The sequence below is a fragment of the Chondrus crispus genome, genomic scaffold (genome assembly GCF_000350225.1).
Source record: "Chondrus crispus Stackhouse genomic scaffold, scaffold_149, whole genome shotgun sequence".
NCBI lineage: Eukaryota > Rhodophyta > Florideophyceae > Gigartinales > Gigartinaceae > Chondrus > Chondrus crispus.
Window position 1 is genome coordinate 17,038 of NW_005179023.1, and position 6,156 is coordinate 23,193.

Here is a 6,156-nt window from a genome sequence, read left to right on the forward strand (position 1 = left end):
GAGGTATTTCACTTTTGTGAGGTGGGGGGGGAGCGGGAGTGGGGAGGGCGGAGGACGGAAGGGCAGAGGTGTGGGGGATGGATGTCGGTTGACGTCAGTGATGAGAACGCAGGATGGGAAGAGGCGGAGATTGGTGGCTCAGGTTTGGGCAGGTGGGGAAGATTGATCGCGAAAAAGTGGGCGAGGTTTCACAACGCTCGGTCGCTTCGCGATGAACCGCCGCGTGAGTTTACACCGCTTACACCGGGTGGTGCGGATGTGCCCCGGGAGTCTGACGGCTCTATGGTTGACAAGTGGATCAATAATGTTCGTTCGAAGGGAATGGAAGCAGCCAATGGTGATTAAGAAACTTGACAGCTTGAGGAGGGGCAGATGGAGGGACATCTTCCCGCTCGGACACTGGAAATTACAGTTTGGCGATAGATATCCGTTAATTACAGCCGCGGCGTTCCAGGGTTCACCGCTTTCCACTGGTACATTGCTGGATACCAGCAGTGCTAGTCGGCGACTTTGGGGAAGGGGTCCTCGTTCCATCGGCCACAGATCAGCTCCGTTGGTGGGGCAGGGCAATCTTGCAAGCAGACGAGTTGATATCAACAAATGACAGATGTTGTCCTTGTTGTGTTCGCCCCTCGCTTCTTGCGGGGTCGTCGGCCCTTTTACGTCGCTCTACAGTGGCCAAAAAAAAACTTGTTACACTCTAACCGTCGTGCATCTAAATCCAGCCTAACGTGGCCATACTGTAGCCGCTACAGTGTAGCGTACCCTATAAATGTAAATGTATCGCAAAGACAATTGCGATAAATGTCCATCCTCAACGAATCCATTTGCTCCTGATATTTCGACATTTGAGACAAAGGCTCTGAGCAGCATGCATTATGTCAACGCTTCGCAGACTTGGGGGTAAAGATTGGTGCCATCTTCCAGCAACCAGTTGAGAGGCCCCCTAAGCAGTGACTTCAACAGCTGTGCTTCAGTGATAAATCTGCTTGGAACTGCAATCAATTTCAACGATTAGCGATATGCTCGCGCAATGTTACAAACGGCAGTGAGTTTAAGAGTCGTGTTCCATCGCAGACTGCAGCACCACCCACGTTTAATCGGCAGGAATAATCGTTGAGTACCATATACCGTATAAACAACAGGCACCGGGATTTTGAATTTGAATTTGAATTTTTGGGCTACGTTCGTTTTGTACACTTGAAAAGTAGAGCAGTTGGTGGGACGACTTTCAGTTTCATCTTTGAACGACTTGCGCGGGAAAGCATCATACATTTTACATATGCCCTTCAATCTCGCGGTGGTGATTGAGTGTAAGATGTACCGAGACCTAAAAGTAATGTTTGCATACCTCAACAACTCTCGCCAACTGCTGCTTCCCGATTAAATGGGCTGCCGATGCCTTCACTAGTGGGTACTCACGATGTTTTAAAAAGCGTATTTCATAAATGCCTGACGGAACGCACACGGAGTTGGCCACAGACATGCAGACATATGCCATTGCTACCGCTAGGGTAATGCATCTCAGTCCTGTTTGTGTACAGCGCTGTACTGTTGTAGCACTGTCAAGCCAAGTTTCCACGCGGTGCCAGCCTCCGCTTGTCGAGAATCCACGTGCCTCCCTAGGAATGCATCTGATACCCATCCCTTCCTCCCCTTCCTCCTCGCCCTGTTCCTTCCTTTACAGTCGCTATCCTACCTGCGGCACGGCGCCCTCCATCGGCGGGGATGACCTGGAGACAGCGCATCCCCTCCATCAGCGGGGATGCGCTGTCTCCAGCGTTCCACTTCACCCCTTCGCGCTTCGTGGCGGCCCTCTCAATGACCTCCTTCGTGCGCCTCTTCTATTCGTGGCACGGCGCCGTTTCGCCCCGTCTCCCTCCGAGCGAATTCCCGCGGCCGGCCGCCGCAGCCACCACCGGCGTGCTCCTTTTTCTCTTGGCCTCGACCGCGGCGCGGTGCCGACGCAGGGTGCGCTCGCCACGTGCGCGTGTGCGCAACAGTTGAGTACGTACCGGCGCGGCAGTAGGCTTTTACCCTTGACGTGAACAGGGGATAGATACCTGACACAAGCACCGGATTACGTGCCGAAATGGTGGGCATTTACCGTTTTGAATACATTGCAGACGATAAATGGAGATGGCGTACGTGCAAAATACGAGGGCTTGACTCGCAGGAAATCCGTTATTCGACTTGGTTAAGAAGAACAACTCAGTTTATTCGGTTGTGAGATTGGTGTGTACGTGCAGTTGGTGCTCCCGCACTATAATTTCGGGCGCAAAGAGGATGCAGTTCGAAAGGTTGAAGTTGCGTCGACATGAGAACACTTGCAAAATTTTATTTAAAAATAAAATTCACATTGTGTACAGTACTTATATATAAATACTGTAATAATAATACTGTAATTGCAACAACAAGGATTGGGTGGGGCGCTCTCAAAAGCAGTTCCTACAAACTCTGAAGGGGGGCGCGTTTTGCAATGCTTTCTTGCGAGAGATCTCTTTATATATACTGTATGGTGGTACAGTATAGTTTGGTCTCTTGCAAACGAACATGTATCGAAGGGTACCTCAAGGGTACAGTATGGTGGAATGCGGCATGAATTGGATCGGGTGATAATGTTAGCATTCGCTCAAAAGGACATTGAATAAAAGAATATACAGATCGGGTGAGGGGTGGGCGCTCCTGACTGTAGACGCTCAGATCTCTTGTGAAACACGCGAACCCCGACTCATACAGTACACATGTAGATGAACAAGCTACGGTATCTGATTGGCCGCGCGCAGTATGATTGAGAAAGACAATTGGAGGATCAGGGGCGGTGCTCCTTGAGTATACCGCATGATCCGATTTGGTGTCAGTACCACCAGGTCCCTTTCGCTTCACCGCCGCGGGTGCCATCCCTTGCATTTCGTCTCACGATTCCCTCATATGCTAGGAGAACAAAAAACAGCGAACTAAAGAACCAGCAGCTAACAGCTAACGAAAAAAGGCCTTTTCCGAGCCAAGTGACGTCCCCTTCAGATAACGTCCTACAGGGCTACATCCGCAGACCTCTATTTGCGCCTGTATCCCACATTGCGTAGGCGTGCTCTGGCTTTTTCCCGTCGACGTCTGTATGACACAGTGAATAGGCGTGAGCGGACTCAGGAGGGTGTTGAGGTGCGGGTACAGTACCAAGGGTACATACAGTGTGTAAGATAGGTGAGAAACAGTGGTCTGGGATACAAGTGTGTGTTGATTTTCAAAGGTCTCGAGAAGTTTGTGGGCCCCGTTTTCTCTCATGATGGAAGCGCACGGGCGTCGCACCGGCAGCAGTGTGGATGGAATCAGGTTGTGGGAAGATACATACAGTATGTAATACTGAAGATAACACTGTAACATTACATGCACAGTAGTGTGTACAGTGGAGTAGGTGTACGCTGTGGCGGGTGGCGGGGAGGTTGGTACAGGGTACAGCGGGTTCTCCCTGGTTGTAAATAAAGTTTTTTATCATACGCGATATGCACCGTGTTTAACTTAATGTGTACCTTATCATATACCTTACATCTTTATTTACAACAGAGCTAAGCCCAGGGTACAGCAGGTTGTGCAGACCGTGCAGACGGCATGCACATTACTTTTGCAACTCGTAAAGTTACTGAGGATATGTACAGTAGGTACAGTAGGTGCAAAAGGGTACAGTAGAGTATACTAATTGCGTTTGTTTGTTTGGAACAGTGGGCAGACTGTACATGTTGTTTCAAAGCATTTGTTTCACGATTGCTTTGTTTCAACTTGAGAGAGAGAGAGAGAGAGAGAGAGAGAGAGAGAGAGAGAGAGAGAGAATGCAGGACTGAGAGAATGCGGCACTATTCCTTGTTGTCCGCTGTACGAACTGAGAGAATGCGGCACTATTCCTTGTTGTCCACTGTACGAACTGAGAGAATGCGGCACTATTCCTTGTTGTCCACTGTACGAACTGAGAGAATGCGGCACTATTCCTTGTTGTCTACTGTACGAACTGAGAGAATGCGGCACTATTCCTCGTTGTCCACTGTACGAACTGCAAGCGTGTAAAGCTTTACGATATGAATTGCAGAGCGTCCCATGAACGAGAGAGTAAGTTGAGCTCATCAACTGTTGCCGAGACGTGATCGCGATCCTCGGAGGAGCAAACAAGGCATGGTTTTGTTGGAAATGTGGGGGTAGCTTAGTGCAGCACAGCACACGACAGTCTGGATTCCAGACTCTGGAAGCACAGGGCCCTGATGAGGTGCATTTAACTGTATGGCATCCTTGTCTCCAGATGTAGGCTTGCAGATAGATATAAGTTGTACCCTTGGTACTGTAGGTGGGTGAAGCGCAAAACGGAGATATTTTGTGTTTGAGATGGTACTGTAAGATGGGGGTAAGATGGGGGTAAGATGGGGGTAAGATGGGGTTTGTTGCGGTCGGGATGGTTTTTCTTTTTCTTTTTCTTTTCAAGCCTTTCTTTCTCAGATGGCGGGCGGGCAGCGGTGCGACCGCCAACAGCACGAGGCCAAGTGGAAAAGGTCGAATGTTGTTTACAACATTCCACCGCTCTCTCTTTCTCTCTCTGTCTCGAGTTGGACGCCAGTGTGGTGCATCGGCCGTTATCGCATATGATATGCGCCGGCGTTTTACATGGGGAGATATGTACTGTAGGGGAGTGATATAAATAATATTTATATATTATATATGGGAGATTTTAAAAAAACGACATTGATTTAACTGAAAAGCATAGACATGGGATTGTTCAAGCGACTGAGTTTTAATTGAAAGCAATGAGGGCAAGACTATGGGATGAAACAGTGTCGTCTCATACCCTTGGCACTGTATGTTGTCCTCGTGGTGAAATGTGTACAATTGGGTAGACAATAGGGGCAAGAAGGCAACAAGTTTTGGCCAGTTTTGTACAGTCTTGCGACTCGGGTCGAGCGCACTCTTCAAGCAGCTGTTGGTGCTGGCACGGCACCAACAGCTGCATCACATCATAGAGGCATCATAAAGGCATATCCTACCCTTGAATGGTCGACTTTATTGAGAGAGTAACCTTCCCTTCGAAGGGCAACGCATGCGACGAATAGAGGTGGGATAAATTAGTGTAGTGATTGGATGTCAAGGTTTTTTTTGAGGCGAGGGAGGAGGGTTGTGTAGGTTGAGGAAATGGTGTGATGGGTGGAAAGGGCGATACCCTTCGAAGGGTACTGTACACCGATGCGGTGGGTTTACGGTATTGTCAGAGTGGGAGGGTGTCGACAGAGGGGGGCAGTGTGCGTCATGCGGGATTCTCGCAAGTGGGCTCTTGTGAGTGAATGTGTCGAGGGGGATTTTTTGGGTTGACGCATGAGGTTGTGAAGGACAGTTGCGAGCAGTGGCGTGCGGTCGGGACAAGTGTTGTCGACAGTGCGGCGACAGTGCGGCGACCACCACGACCAAGTTATTGCCTCGATGATCGCTCAAAATGCTACTCTATGACACGCAGTACTGTACCAAGGGTAACCTTACAGTACGGTGTTTTCAAGTTGCTTGTCATGCAAACGCGAGAGACTGTAAGTTGATATCCAAGTGCTCGGCATGAGACACAGGAGCAGCGGGAATGCTCAAACACACACAGGCACAAACATCTGCTCCGTTCGCCATCTACTCCCTCGTGAGACACAAACCTAATTTAGCAGGTGAGACATTACCGTATGCCTACGTTCTGTACATGTTTATGGGGTGATACGTATACAGTGCCGCACTGAACTCGCCCTTTGTCCATGCAGTGCTGCACGCCGGACCGCAACAAATTACGATGAACACTCGTGTGCGCAAGCGCGCATGGTTGCTGTCCATGGCTGCTGTCAAGGCTGCTGTCTATGGAGTGCGAGCCACCAGGCGGATGGGGGCAGCGCTGCGGTTGTTGTCGACGGCAAGTCGTTACGAGCACGCCGTGCCCAGAGCCGGGCCTTGCGTTCCGCCGGCCTCGAGAGGGCGCGGTGGAACCGGGGGGAGCGGCGCTCGCTGCGGCGGATGGAATTTTTTTACGTACAGTACGGTAGGCCGGCGCGCGGGTGTCCCGGCGCGGGCGCCGGCCCCGCATTACACACATTACTCCGCGCCCCGTCCCGAGCGGAGGGGGGGGGGGGGGGGGCGAGAATAAAAAATAGT